This window comes from Pinus tabuliformis, chromosome 9 (genome assembly GCF_031772625.1).
Source record: "Pinus tabuliformis cultivar Carrire ecotype Pingquan chromosome 9, CPIR1, whole genome shotgun sequence".
Classification (NCBI taxonomy): Eukaryota; Viridiplantae; Streptophyta; class Pinopsida; order Pinales; family Pinaceae; genus Pinus; species Pinus tabuliformis.
The window spans coordinates 1,381,126,636-1,381,143,503 of record NC_142307.1 but is presented as its reverse complement, the minus strand read 5'-3'; positions in this window follow the sequence as shown (position 1 = coordinate 1,381,143,503).

Below are 16,868 nucleotides of genomic sequence, written 5' to 3'. Positions count from 1 at the left end.
TGTAGGTCAAGTTTTTGTTTCAAGGCTGAATGTTTGGCATTGTTACCACTTTAATTATGATTTTGGAAAGTTACAATCAGTTCTTGGCAGTGGTCTGGAGGCTAGCTTGGAAAACAGGCTCAGATCTCAAAACAACATGTACAAAATTGGAGGATTTAGGTCATAACTACATGGAAGCAGGCTTGTGCATGTAGTTGGGCCTCATAACCGCACTATTGCCTTGTTGTGCGTGTGTTTGGGGGGTTAGGCTCAGGATCTAGTCATCGGAGGTCGTGGACTAACTCCTAGGTGATCTAGTGCTCCTGAGGGGTATCAATAAGCTTTCAGATTGTAGGCCCCACTTCCATAACTGGAACTTGGAGATCGAGTCATGTCATAATAACCACCAACCTCGCATTTACCCTGGGAGCTTGTAAAAGTGGGTAAATGTTGGGAGGGGTAGTTACACATGTCTAGGTCAAGTTATTGCTTGAGTTTTGATTGGTTTGATGTTTCATCATCTTGTTTAAGTTTATAGGAAGTTATAGGTAGTTCTGGGCAATGATCTAGAGGATAGCCTGGAAAATTGTTTCAGATCTCGAAACAGGTGGCACAAAATTGGAGTATACATGTGGTTGGGACCTCATAACCGCACTGATGTTGTGTTGTGCATGTAGTTGTGGATTTTCTCTTGGGAAAAAAACTCCAGATCAAGGATTGATCACCTGGGGTGGTTTGTAGGCTCCTGAGTGGTCTGTAGTCCTTGATGGATGTTTGTAAGTTGTCGGTGTGTCAGCCCCACTTCCATAAATGGAACTTGGATATCAGGTCATATCATAGTGACACTCATCTCATGCTTACCCTGGTGAGCGTGTGAATTTGGGTAAATGTGGGGTGGGGTGGTTATAGTCTTCCATTTACTCTAAAGGTATATCATAATCCCTTTAGGATCACCTAAAAATTTCCTTACATAAACTTGTGGTCATCCTATTGCCATGATACACATATAACAACACTCAAGGAAATCACTCTTGCATACCAAGGAATTGTGTAGTTCTTTTAATGGTATGATATTGTAATACTCATAAAGTTAACTTCAAAATGCATTTTTTTTTTTTTTAATACATTGACATATTAACATGTTAGTTCCATCAACTTAATTGCCATCAACTTATAATACCATAACAATGAGGTTTCATATCCAAATATAATTACAATGAATAAGAACATTTTTTTTAATGAAAATTGGAGGATATTTCTATAAGCAAAGCAATATTTGTGATGAGAAGATGCAACCAAAGTACATAGAGCTTGAAAGATACCTTAAAGTGACTAGTTCATAATTGAAACTTCTATGAATTTTTTTAAGAATATACATAGAAGGAAGTATGTATTATATAATATAAAACTAATTTCATTATCCTTATAAAATATGCCTAATATGAGGATTGTAAAACATTGCATACAAAAAAAACCTAGAAGAGACTAAAAACTATTAATCTAAGTTTCCAAGCAACATGTTCCCTAGGGATGGAGCATGTAAGTTTGAAATGGAAGGATCAATTGAACCTTTTGATGCCATTTCTGAGTGAGTTGGAGGAGAACTACATTGCATGATAGTCAATCATTTATCTCTAAGGTCCCCTTGCTAAATTTGCGGGGTGTCGCATTTTTCCAAGATTTGCTAGATGACCCGATGATGCTGGATTAAAATATCCATAAAAGATTGTATTTGCATTCTCGAATTAGAGAACTAGACCTGGAGTTGACTGAGTGTATTATGGAGGTCCTCAATTTCCCATGAAAGCTAGTGGAGGATGGACTTGAGGTCTGAGATATTGTTCTTTTCTATGAGCTTAGTTGAGAAAGAGCATGGCCAAGGCAACTTGTTCACTGTATTGGGAGTGGAAGGAGGGTGAGACAAGCCATGGGAGAGATGAAGGAAATTTTGAAATTATTGTAGCATTCTAGGGGAAGTCCCATTATCAAACTAAGCAATAATTTCCAATCCCATCACCAAAGACACCCTTTCCATGGAATGATGGAGAGGATGAACCAGAGACTTCATCAACACAAGGGAAATCCCACCTTGGTAATGAAAAAATCATTGGAGGTGTTTATTGCAAAAGATGAGGCATCGATAATTAATGCTTGGAGGTGATGGATGTGTCATGGCCCTACATATTGCATGAGGGGCCAAAATCACATGGAGACTGTGAAAATTGTGAGTAAATGGAGAGGGGGGGGGAATTCATGGAATTGTAAGGTTGGAACTATGTTCGTTGATAAAGAGTTCCCCCATTTTGTGTTGGAAAGATAAATTGGATTGATGATTGACGAGGGAATTATTGATTTGAAGACATGGAAAAGAAAGACGAGAAGGAACTAGGGAAGGGATGAGTTTACAGATGAAAAATCGAGCACATCCTAACTTCAAAGGGGAGAGCACCCAACTAAATATGTTAAATTGTTTTTGTAGTCTCTCAAAATGATGATTCTAGGGATGCCAAATGATGAGACAAGATTAAGTTGTAAGCGTAGAGCATAGGCTTCAACTTGCTTGTTGGATGCTAATCCTTGGTTTCATGAGAAAGATAGTCCAATATTTCCTCTTGGGTAAAAAAGAACCCCTCCTACACCTACCTCCCCATGCAATAAATAAGAACATTGCATTATGTTCACATTATAAAACTTACTTACTCAACAACTAAAACATATAGACAAGCATTGCACTTGAGTAACATAAAAGTGTCCTATATCATCACCAACAACAGATCATGTGTAAAGCTAGAATGTATTATGCAAATATAGATCTCAATATTATTACAATATTAATAGGTTTAGGAGGTATTATAACTTATATTGAGTTGAATTTTCGATGGCGCAACCCAGCGGCAAGGTTGCGGGGGTGGTTTCATCCTGTACATCAGCGATCAACATTTCTACAAAGTCCGGATGGGTTTGGGGATTGGCTCAAACAATTTTGTTGAACTCATCACTCTCCGTCATCTCATGCATTTCTCATTCAGACATAACTGCATGAACATTCATATTTTTGGAGATTCGAAGATTATTATAGATTGGTTCAATAATATTACTGTTTGCCACACACATACACTTAGTAATATTTTGGATGAAATAAATATAATGAAGGCTCATTTTAATGACATTACTTGCAATCATATCTACAGGGAACACAACAGCAGTGCCGACCAACTATCCAAGGCGGCCATGACACTTCCCTGAGGAGAGTGGTTGATCCAGGAGCAACGTAGGTCAAATGCATACTAGTACTATCATCGACCTTACATAGACCCACATTACCATAGGTCGGAAAGCACTTGATCTATATATCTAATATAATTTTTGATATTTTGGAACAATTTTTATGTATATAGTGAACATAATACATACTACAGGGCCCTACGTGGCAATATGTACATATAAATAGAAGAACTTCATTGAACATCCTGCGTGATGTTTTTTGGATAATATGCTAATATTGTTGATCTGATACTAAGCCCTTAGAAGGCTGACAGACAAATTGCATATGCATAAAAGCATCTACAATATGTAATTTTTCAAGTTTGATGAAAGATTATGATTTTTCCAGTGGAAAAAACTTATATTGAGTTGAAGTTCATTTTCTTACCATAACTGGAAAATATTTGTATTAATATTGAAAATGTAGTGATAAATTGATATCGAGGAGAAAAAAGGAGGCTTCCTGCTTTAGTACAAGAGTACAATTACAATCAAAACATTGTCCTACTAGGTTTGGAGAAGATATTTTATAATTCCTCATAGTTATGAAATGCCTATATGCTTAATTTTTTCAAAAAAGTCCTGACAAGAGACATAATACATTGATAAAAAATATAGAGGAGAAGTATCACTCATCAACCTCTTTATTTTTTGGGGGGACTAAGTCCTAGTTTTTCCTTTTGTGTTGGGGTGGCAGAGCTAGAATCGACTAGTGCTTGTGGATCATATCTACAATGTAATTCACCCAATAATTGTTATCGGAGTAGTGAGGATGAAGTCCAGAGGATAAGGGAACTTGCTTCTCCAACCTATTACCCTAATTGGAACTATAGCTTCCTAAAATGGTCATCCAAAGTTGGTATTCGATAAGATTGGTACACCTAGAAAGCTCATGGCAACTACATTTATCATGAGCCTATATTTCGATTCACTCTAAGTTCCTCTAGTTGGATTTTGAGATCCTAAATTTTATTTAAAAAACTTTCAATTTCTTGCTTATTCCACCCTAATTTTTGAATAATCCATAAGAGGACGATGGAGATAAAACTTCAAGTTCTTACTAGCTAGAGTGAAATTCTTGTCGTAGGTGCTCCAGTCTCCTAAAATCATGTTGTTTTCTAATAAAAACTTTAAGAGGGTTCCTAGGAGATTACACATGGAAAATTTCCCATTTGTGAGGGAGTCCTATTCTTGAGAGAGACTAATGGTTCTAATTCCTTCTCAAAGTCCCTTGAGCCTAATGAAGAACTCAAAGTGGATGGAAAAACTAAGGAGAGTAGGGATGTGTAAAACCAAGGAGAAATGGAAAGAAAAAAATCATAGTGTACCCTCCTTATGCAATAGAGAAAGTTAAGCTATGAGGGAGAAAGAGCTATGGACATTGAAAATGCAGATCTTATGGTTTCTCTTGAGAGAAACAATAGCGAATTGAAAGCTAGTGTGTGATAGAGGATTAGAGCCGTAAGGAATATCCTAGATGCATTTCCTCACATGAATGAAGTAAAATCATAAAGGAGGTGGTAGTAAGGAGCACGATAGGGTGGTGGATGAGTTTGTTTAACCTCACTTGTTGATTGTTGGACTTTATTCCATGTAATGAGCATGATTTCGATATGTGTTAGGTCCTTCAAGAAAAGGTGCGGGGAAATTAAGGAATCAGTTGGGCATTTTTATGGTGTTGATTAATATCATCCCTTTTTTCACATCCACTTCCATAGTTTGAAACCTAGGAATAAAGAAGTAAGAAATGGAATGGATGGTGATTTTTCCTGCCCGATCATCTCTAGAATGGAATCTAAAAGATATTCTTTGGAGGAGTGGTTAAATAACATTACTCCAATGATTACATCAAAGTCCCCCATCACAGCCAATTTTGGAACCTTGAGGAGAGATGTCGATGTTCTCCCCTAAACAAGAGCATATGCTTCTGCCACATTGTTGGAAGTTATCCCAAGACTCCATTTGTATGGATACACCCTTATCCATCTTGGGTTAAATATAGCCCCCTCTTGCTCCTGTCACCCTATATTGAATTAAATTTCGCTATCAACATTCATAACATTTTTTTTTAAAGGGTATATATATATATATATATAACCATTTAAATTAAATGTTGTCTTCTAAAATATAATTAAATTGTATAATTATTAAAGAGTTAGGTTTTATTGTGCATATAACATTTTTTGCAATTATGAAAATTGCAGTGATGATAAGAAGTGTTTCATAACTTAAAAAGGTGTATATATTTCATAGGAAAGTCGTGTGTGTGTGTGTGTATATACACTATTTTTTTTTCATATGTCAGTATATTTTAAATGCAAAATATGTTAATTAATCATATATTTTATTGGGAGTAGAATATGTACATATAAAAGTAAATGTAAATATACTATAATATATATTTTATTTTTGGTGTGACAATTTAATTATATATCAATTATGTCAATTAATCATCTTATATTTTATGTTCCAATAATTAATCATTTTCATATATATATATATATATATATATATATATATATTTATTTATTTATTTCTATTTTTTTGTTTTGTTGTTTTTTTTTTCTTCTATGTAACTTAATCTCCAAAATCATAGTTCTTAGATTAAAAGACATTCTCTTTGAACATATTTCCATGGAGAAATTTGGTTTCCTCAAGGGTCATCAAATTCACAAGGCAATTGGTCTTGCTCAGGATGGCCTCCACTCTGTACACACACAAAAGCAAAAGGTAATTATATACAAGGTTAACCTCTCCAAGGCTTTTGATCATGTGGATTAGTTATATACCAGACTTATTAAGCTACACTTTTATCCCTCCCTTTGTGAATTGGATTTATGGTTGTATCAAATCCTCCTCAATAGCAACTCAAATAAATGGGTCTGCTTCTCCTTTCTTCAACCCTCAACGATGGCTTAGAAAAGCATGTCCACTATCACCCCTTCTCTTCCTTTTGGTAGCTGAAGCCCTCAGTAGGCCCATTTTGGACTCAAAATTCATACATGTTATTAAAGGTATTAATATTGCCAAATCCTTCACCCTAAATCATATTTTGTTTATAGATGACATCATTGTCTTTCTTGCCCTCGATGTTGACTGTTTGCATGTGTTTTCGCATATTATGGACTCTTTTTCTCTAGCTACTGGTATGAACATTAACCATGAAAAATCATCTTTAGATGGGGATAATCAAGATCAAATTGACTCAAACTTGATACAAGCGATCCTCATAGATACTCCATCTCCCCTGCTATACCCATTGAAATATTTGGGTTTCAGATTAAAGCCAAACAATTACAAAAAGGTGGATTAGTCATGGTTTATTGAAAAAATGGAACTTCGAATCAGAAATTAGATAAACAGATGGCTCTCTAGAGCTGGTAAGCTTGTATTATGCAAAGCAGTGTTGGAAGTTATTACTGATTATTGAGCCTCATTCGCTTGGCTCCCTTTGGGAGTTCTGGAAAAAAAAATAAAACATATTTCTCTGATAAATATTTAGGCTGATAAATTAGATAGTCAACCTTTCACCCTCACATCTTGGTCTTCTACTGCTCTCCCAAAGGCTCTTAGTGGTTGGGGCTTAAAAAAGTTAAAATAGTTCTCTAAAGACCTAGCCACAAAAGGTGCTTGGAAGCTCATAAAAGGTGATGACCTATGGTCTCAGGTTATGGAAAAAAAATATATTAATCCTTCCACTATTATAGATGGGATTATATCTCCAAGGTACTCTGTGTCGAATGGATTTGTTGTATGGCGAGTCATTATAAATTCCATAGATATTATCAAAAAAGGACTTCTTTGGACAATTGGGTATGACTCTAATGTGTTAATTGGGATATATCCTTGGATTGGAAGTAGGGATTCCCATATACTCCCAAACCCTCTCATCAAGCACCTAAATGAGCAAGGAGTCTTCTACTTGAATCAAGCCTCTAGTAGACAAGGAAATCTAGCCCATCAAATATAGATAAGCACACAAAATCTTCATTTAGAGGGGGAACCCGATGATCAATGGAACCAATATATTTTTGTTCTTGATCTAAGATTTGTCTCCCTCTCACATGTAGAGGATCATCTAGTCTATTCTTTGGCTTCCTTTGGTCTCTATAGCCCAAAATTTCGACACCTCTCCCTAGCTTAGAATTAAGTGGATGTTTCCCCTCCTTGGTGAGAAAAAAAACTTTGGAATTTTGGCTATCCACTAAAGTCCTAACTATTCATGTGGAATTTATTAAGAAATGAGGCTCTGTAATGGGATATACTCCATAAAATACCCTTTTAGAGTCCTAGCAGATGCCCCCTATGTCTAAATGATGTTGAATTGATCCCATATATTGTCATCCACTATCACTTTTCCAAAAACATATAGAAGGAAATTGGAGATTTTTTTTAGGTTGGATCTTGCTTGGACCAAGACCTTAATCGAGGAGTGCCTAAAAAATTGGTTAGAAAAAAAATTCAGGGCAAATCTCATAACTCTTCCACTTATTTTCAATTGGGGCATTCAACTAGAAATAAATGGAGCTATTTCTAAAGGTAAGGGCCAATCGTTCATAAGGGTTGCAATTAGCTTGGTAATCCAAAGCTCCCTTCTAACAAAAAATATAAACAAAAGCCCCTAGGAACAAAATTTTGCCATTATTATCAAGGATTATCCATGGGATTTTTTTAATGGGGTTGCATAACACTTTCCCTCAGCGGGCAATACAAGGGGTCACTTATTTCTATCAAATTCTCATTTTATCTCCTTCTCATGTAGCATTGGACTGGCTACAAATAAATTTGTTGAACTTTTTGCTTTGAAGTTGCTTCTTCAATTGGTAAAAAACATGCAGTTAAGGAATCTAAATTTCTATGGACATTCTTTGATAATGATTAACTCGATGAATGGAAATTAAAGATCAAGGAATTACACTCTAATTCCACTCTACCAAAATATAATGCACGAAATTCAATTCTTCTCAAGCATTGATTTTACTCATGTATACAAGGAAGAAAATCAAGAAGCACACCAGTTAACAAAGTTGGTTTGGAGATGGCTCCGGGTCTCTAGAAAATAGAATAAAATCAAGAAGGCTTGCTCTGCATTCTCCAAATACACCCTTGAGATTGACAAACAACCTTACTATGATAAATATGTGAAATTTTGTGGATAGGTTGGGGTTCTTATGGCTCGATATATATATATATATATATATATATATATATATATATATATATATGTATGCCTTTTGAATTACTATACATCACATCTTCTTTATGATTGATGACATTATTTGGTTCTCATTATTCATGGTTGTTACATAATGGGATATTACATGAAGTTTATTGATCCCATTGTGATAGCCCTAGGAAAATTCTCCTTCATTGTAAACATTTCATATACTTTGATTATAATAAAAAAGGCCTAAGAATTGGGAGATGACTTCCTTAGTTTGAGGAAGGAGGTTGCTTGGGATTTTAAGGAAGCTTGACATGCTTTATGATAGCCATGAATGGCTAGCAGATATGCTTTAAATTGGATTGATCACATTAGTTAATGGAGATGGGTAAGGGGACAAAGGAACCATGCTTTCCTTGGATAAATTCACAAGGCAGAAGGGACAAAAATTAATGGTGATGGGCTACATTGGCAGCTTAAATAGTTGAAGTCAACCAACATGAAGTGGGGGGGAGTGCTAGTAGAACAACGTCCCCACCACCACTCAGATTGATAGAACCAATGTGGCCAAGGGTAGAAGACATGCAGTTGAAGCGTCTACCATGCAACCGAAAATAGTTGTAGCATTGTAGTGGAAAGGACCACGATGAAGGTATTCAGGGAACAAACTAGAAAATGGAGAGTTTTCTTTATGGCACACTTCATGCACATAGGGAAGATGATTATGGACATGAATAAAAATAGAGAGAACACAAGGGATAAAAACTGATCAAGAACAAAAAGAATAAGGAAGAGAAAAGTCTTAAGAAAACCATTATAGAGGAATTATCGCGCTATAGAGAAGAGAAAGCATAACGCAAGAGGAAAAGGATAAGAAAGCTTTGTGCTACTACCAGAAAGAAATGAGGAGAGTAGTCAATTCAGTTGAGCATTGGGAGGTGGAAGAATATCTCTCGAGTGAGGAAAAAAGTATTTGGATTCCTTGTAACACTGGAGGGTGGAGATGGTTTTCTCTAGATTCCCTTGACAACTTGGGTGGAGGCATGTTCCTTGGATTCTTGGTAAGGAGCTTTCTTTAGCCCACTTTCCTTGTTCTTGGTTTTACAATGGGTTCTAGATTCCCAAGATTGGGTGGAACTACTGAGCGAAAGGATTGTTGAGGGTGGAAGTCTTAAGCCTCTATATTCCTTGTTTTAGCCTATGATGGTAGAGCTATAATTCTTATTGAGGTAACTGAAAGGTGGAGGTGGTGGACCTCTGGATTCCCTATGAATAACTGGAGGCACTAAGTTGTTGGTGGGTGGAGGTCGATGGTCCTTTGGAGTTCGTGATTCAATTGACATAATTGGTTTAATCCCTTAAGCACTCATATTCAAGCTTTGTAATCTAGATTGGGGGTAACTACTGCAAGAAAAGCTTGGTTGTAGTGTTTTTAAGTTTCGGTGGAGAGTCAAAATCCCAATCTCAGTTGCCAAATATTCCAACTTTGAAGATAAGTAATAATCAAAATATTGCACTTAAATGTTCAAAAAGTGTCTAATGTGTTCACTTCAAGGCTGAATTGATATTTAGTCAATGTGTTGATCCAATACTTGTGATATGTTATGGAATGTGATTTTTCTACATGATTGAGGAATGTTGATTTCATGTATAATTCATAAGTAAATGAATGGATTCATATATGTATTCATGAGTTTGTTTTTTTGCTTATCATTAGCCTAAGAGGCCTGTACATTTCTGAACTTTCATGAGCTTGAAAATTTTCCAATAGGCCTCAACGCAAATTAATGGGCATATCTCTATTGTATTTGTTATGAAATTAAAAAGAATTGGCTGTTAAGCCTTGTGTTAACATTACTAAGCCGAGGAATTTTGGGTCAAGCCCTGTTGAAAGATCATGAGAGATATCACATGCATTATATCTCAAGATGGATAGCTCTATGGAGCTTCATAATACATAATATATTGCATGGTGATGTAGGAGCATCGATCCATGCTCTGAAAAATTAGCAAGAACGAGTTCTAGAAGGTGTAATTGTAAAAAAAAGAAAGTAATATCTATTTTATAAAGGATTAAAAGCATGAAAAATCATATCCATGAGGGATCTTAGGAATTCGTTGAGGAATTTTTGGAGAAGATCATGTTGAGTGCTTTGTGGAGAGGATCATGTTGAGAGCTTTATGGAGAAGATCATGGATCTTGAAATAATCCATGATATTGAAATAATCCACAATATTGTAATTTTCTAATATAAATTATAAACTTGTATGTCTATTAAGGGCGGGCATTAGAATGAATATTTGGCTAGACAAGCCACCAATAGATGCTATGTAATATTATAGTGGGTTTAATTAATGAAATTTGATTTATTATTTATGTAATTATATGTGTGTGAATCATGGGTTGATGTTTTGATGGTTTGATGCATTAATGCATTGAAATTTCTTGATGAATTAACGTTGCATGCATGCATGCATGCATAGACAAAGTGCATAGTGGAGGAGTATAGTGGGGGCATAACCCACAGGTCTAGAATTGAGATTAGTAAAAAGATTAAAAACAAAAAACCCCCAAAATTGTTTTCATCGCATGTTTGCGTGGGGCTCAACCTTAAGGCATTAAGGTCCCAACCCTCAAATTTTAATAGGCCATATGTAATAGAACCACCGTGACCAAGCGTTGAGGGTGGAGAAAATCCCCAAACATACACATATTTTATATGTTGCGGGCTAGAAGTTCAGGGCTCGAATGAACAAGGAGACTCGAACTCTAAGAGCCCATGTGATTAGGGACTATCTCCAAGTGATAGGAGGTCTCAATAATGGACAAGGGGCAAAGTGATTCCCACCATTGGATGAATCCCAAAGAAAATTTCCCTGGAGGTTTCATAGGGATGTTGAGACAAAACTCGTGGGATATAAGCATCAGGATGACATGGTGCAGTAGGTCATTTTCCTGAAATTTGGTGTAACTCGGGACCCTGTATGATGTTTATAATATAAAATTAAACCTTACCCCACAACGAAGGACTAGTGGGACCCGTGGCCATGTGGCAAGTGACGTGGCCCCAGGGTGGCGTGGCAACCTGGGAGCAGGACATGTGTCAGTCAGATTCAGGATTTTTGTGGGGTCAAGTGACCAGTAAAAGGGTGACACATGACATGCCCATAGCGGATCCATGTGGAATGGTTATGTCATCTCGACAAAAATATCTGTTGATGTGACCTTGACAATTTCTAATGGTGTATGGTGCAACTTTTCTATGATTTTATCCCCGGGGTGAGGTGGCAGTGAGTGGCCCACACATCATATGTTTTATAATATATGCACGCTTATGGTTCTGGAAATTCGAGACACCTAATATGAGTGGGTCAACAATTTCCACATGGGGTTATGTAGCATATTATTTGGATAGCCAAGTGTGTTCCACGTGGCAGAGCAGACGACATGGCAAGACCTTATAGGTTAGACTTTAATCAACCATATTTTTTGATCTGGGAGTCGGATTGAGGCAAATTTTATATCCATTTTAAGTTTTGAGGCAGTTGAAAAAGATCGAAAATAATTTAGACCCCATTTCCATAACTGGACTTTGGAGATCGGGTCATTAGAGTAACATCCTCCTTCTACCCTTAGTAGGCGCTAGGGATAGTAGGGGGCATGTTACACACATGTGTCAATAGGGGCATGGATCATCATTGCAAAACATATTATTGATTTATTGGACATTTTCCCTCTATAGGGAGGGTACATTAGATTGTTTGACACTACATGTTAAATTTGTAAATTTTGTAGCTATTCTAGGACTATTTATGTTGGATTTGCCTTTAAAGGCACAATTTTTTGGGTTGGGAAGCAACCTATATGCTAGATAGAATTTGCGTTATGTATTTTATTTGGACTACAAATAGAACACTGTTTTTTTGCTTGAGAATATATATATAATTTAGAAATTTTTTAAATATGATGTTTACCTTTCTTTAAGAAAAAAATCAAGAAATTGCTATTGGTAATCATGTATACAATATTGTGGAATATTTATGAGCCAATGGAATGCCACCTAAACAAGTGTTGCACGATAGCTTAATCCTTACTGAAAAGTTATAAAAAACACAATGAATAGTCAAACTTAATATAACTAAAGACACTTTGTCAAAAGATAATTATTTACTCATACTTATTGCAAAGCATGATTGAAATATTTGTCTTAAAAATAAAAAGAGATACAAACCTTATCACATGAAAGTTCACGTGAATATTTATCACTTTTAAATTATTTATTGATACCCATTTTGTTTTTTAGAAGTCCATACAAAAATGTTCATTATATAAGAAACTTCGTGTTAATCATTATTGTGAATACTAAAGACCGTTAAAACTATTAAATGAATGATCGTGGTAGAAATAAATGATTTTGATGAAACCATCTCAAAATTCAAAATGTCCTGCGCGAACTATGATGCATTATCTGAAAATGTATTCTCTTAACTTTACTTCTAGCAAAATCATCAGCGATGAAAGTATCCTTGTCGAGGAGTCTGATGAGGAGATTAGAAACCCCTTTCGATATATTGAACACAAACTTCTTATTCCACTCAGAATTCCTGCCTTGATTTATAATAATTTTTTAATTATTAGAGAATTGGCCATCGAAGAAAAATAAGTAGGATGGATAAGGGAGCTCATATAAACCAAACTAAATTATATAATTAACCAGATGTTAATGTGCTCTCTTTTTGTTGAGTCTAATATTTTATGATGCAGTAAGTGTTCATTTGACTTGCATGCACATTAAATTCATCAACCAAATCGAGTATGTAGATGATTACACAACAATTTAAATTCAGTTGAAGCGACGGTGATCAAATCCAAAGGAATAGTGTAGTTTAAAAGAAGAAAATCAACATTGTTTTTTGGATGTCGAGTATTGTGATCTGTAATAATATAGTATTTATATATAAATTTTATGTAAGTAAGAAAATAAAAAATAATGCTTAAATTATTATATATATATTTTTGTTAGTTTGATCGACAAGGATTTGAACTTTGAATGTTATGGTTTACAAAATACTTCATAACATGGTGATTATAGAAAAATGATGCTTAAAATTATATTGAAATTTAATTTAATAATAATATGACTGATATTGAAAATTTATTAATCTATGAAAACCTTTTGTTTAAATAAACTTTTATGAGATCTTTGCTAACATAAGAATAAAATGTTAAAGAAAATGAATTAACATCTAAATTTTTTATGATAAGAAAATAAAATTGTAATTATAAATGATTTATTTTAACAAAAAAAATGTTGGTTGAGAAATGACATAAGATATTACAGAGAAATTCAATAGATTGGAGGACACGAGCATTGAGTAGCAACACTTCCGATATTCCTTTTGACATATCTCGATAGTCTGATTCATAGGGGAGCATGTTGGTATTTTGAACCTCTAATTAATTAAACAAGAAAGAAAATTATGCACAAGAACAGGAAATTGAATGCATACATGTAGACATACATTTTTACGTGGTAAAACCCTAACAATATGTCAAGGAAACCTCCACAGGGAAAGGGATTGGAATGCATATTATTCAAGGTCAACAACAACTCTCCAATTTTACAAGAAGTCTATGAGACAACAACATTTTAATACAAATGCATTGTTACAAAAACTTCCTATAGTTAGGCAACTGCCTAAACGGTTAAAAAAGTACATTTACAATCTTTTAATTGATGTCATTTCAACAATATCCACCTTGAAAAAAAATTCCTAATCCATTTCCCATGTCCATTCTTCATCTTTTTTGTAAGCCAAACACCATCACATCTTCTCTACTAAAATTGGTTTCATGAACATGTTTGAACAATTCTCCTGTGTGTGGACCTTTTTTAGTACTACTTCGCCACCATTAATTACTTGTCTTACAAATTGGTATTTTACATCAATATGTTTAGTCTTTCTTTGTTAAGCTGAATTATTAGCCAAATGGAAAGCACTCTGGCTGTCATAGAATACATTAACTTTTTCCTGCATCCTTCCAAGCTCACCCACTAGGCCCTCAACCAGTTTACCTCTTTACAGGCATGTGAAGCAACTATATATTTTTTCTCATTAGTGGATAAAGCAATTATTTCCTAAAGATTTGACATCCAACTAATTGCTCCACCTGCAAGAGTAAAGACATATCCAATAGTAGATCTCCTCTTGTCCAAGTCACCAACATAATCTAAATCAACATATCCACAGATTGAATCACCGCAACAATTAAAGATGATATAATGGTCACTTGTGCTTCTCAAATATCGAAGCACCCATTTGACTGCTCATTAATGTTATTTTCTTGGATTTGCCATGAACCTATTGATAACTTCAACTGCATGTGAAATGCCAGGTCTTGTAGACACTGTCACATACATAAGTTGCGTACTACATTTTCATATGGTGCACGAGACAAATACTCCTTATTTTCATTAGTTCTAGGACTTAAACACGAAAAAAGCTTAAACGGGAAGTTAAAGGTACGTTAACATGTTTCACATTGTTCATCCTGAACTTTACAAGTATTTTCTCTACATACTTCTGCTGTTATATCTAGAGCTTACCATTTTTCCTATCTCTATCCCAAAGATCTATTTTGCAGCTCCAAGATCCTTTATATCAAATGTCCTAGAAATTTGAGCCTTTAACCTGTTGATCTCTTCCATGCTTTTGCTTGCAACAAGCATATCGTCAGCATACAAAACCAAGATAATGGATTAACTATTGAAACCTTTAAAATACACACAATGGTCATGTTCACTTCTAATGAAATTTTGGCTCACCATGAAGGAATCAAACTTCTTGTACCATTTCCTAGGAAACTGCCTCGGGCCATATAATGAATTTGTGAGCTTGCAAACTAATCTCATGTTGCGATCTTGTATAAAACATTCTGGTTGTTCCATATAGATCTCTTCTTCCGAATCTCCATGAATAAAATCTGTTTTACATCTAATTATTCTAACTCAAGATCAAGCAATGCAATTAGTGCTAACACCATATGAATAGAAATAAGTTTTACAATCGGTGAAAAAATCTCATGAAAGTCAATACCTTCTGTTTGAGAGTACCCTTTTTCTACTAGCCTTACCTTATATCTTTCAATACTTCCATAAACATTTCTTTTCAATTTGAAGACCCCTTTACATTCGACAACACTTCTCCCTTTATGAAGTTCTACAAGATCCCAAGTTGTATTCTTGACCAAGGAATCCATTTCCTCGTCCATAACCTTCTTCCATTTTTCAATACCCACATCATCCATTGCTTCTTGATAACAAGAAGGTTTCCCATCCCCAGTAATAAAAGAAACAAATGAAGCAAAATCTTCATACATCTTGGGTGATCTTTTTTCCCTTGTAGACCTCCTAAGAGTGACTGGCTGTTGAACTTCTACGCTTTCCTTTATATCTTCTTCAACTTTTTATTCAGAAGTTTATTCTTCCTTCCAACTTTTTGAAAAAGGTTGAGTCTCCAATTGAATTTGTTGATTCGTCGATACCTATTCCTATTCAACTTTTTCAACATCGACTTTTAGAAGAGAAGATTCATCAAACATTACATCTCTACTAATGATGATCTTATGTGTGGAAGGATCCCACAACTTGTATCCTTTCACAACATTGTCATACCCAACAAAGACATAACATTTTTCTTTTAGGTCTAACTTTGAATGCTTATTATTTGGAATAATAGCATAGAAATTACAACCAAATATTCTTAAATATGAATAATAAAAAGACTAAATCGACCAAACTTCTTCAAGAATTTTACAATTAATAACATCTGAAGGTGATCATTTTACCAAATAACAAACAGTAGATACTTCTTCTACCTACAACTCCTCATGCAAATTAGCATTGTTGATCATGCTCATGGCTCTTTCCCTAAGAATTCTATTTATATGTTCGAAAATCCTATTTTGTTGAGGAGTATAGACAACAATTTTATGTCTTATAATCCCTTCATTCTTGCAATATTGTTCAAATTTTAAGGAAGTAAATTCACCATCATTGTCAATTGTTAAATATTTAATTGTATTGCCTGTTTTATTTTCCACCATAGCTTTAAACTATTTAAATGCATTAAATACACCATATTTTCTTTTTAAAATATAAATTGAATTTTTTCTCGAGTAGTCATCAATAAATGTTATAAAATAGGATGCACCCCCATAAGACACTGTAGGACATGGTCCCCAAATATTAGAATGAATATAATCTAAAACTATTTTACTATTATGACTACCAACTTTAAATTTTTGTCTACATTGTTTTCCATATACACAATGTTTGCAAAAGTCCAAACTCAATGGTTTCAAATTAGGAAGTAGTTTGTGATTTATTAGTACCTTAAGGCATATTACCCAACCACTGATGCCATATGTGAGTATCTTCTCTTGCCTCCTCAAATGTAG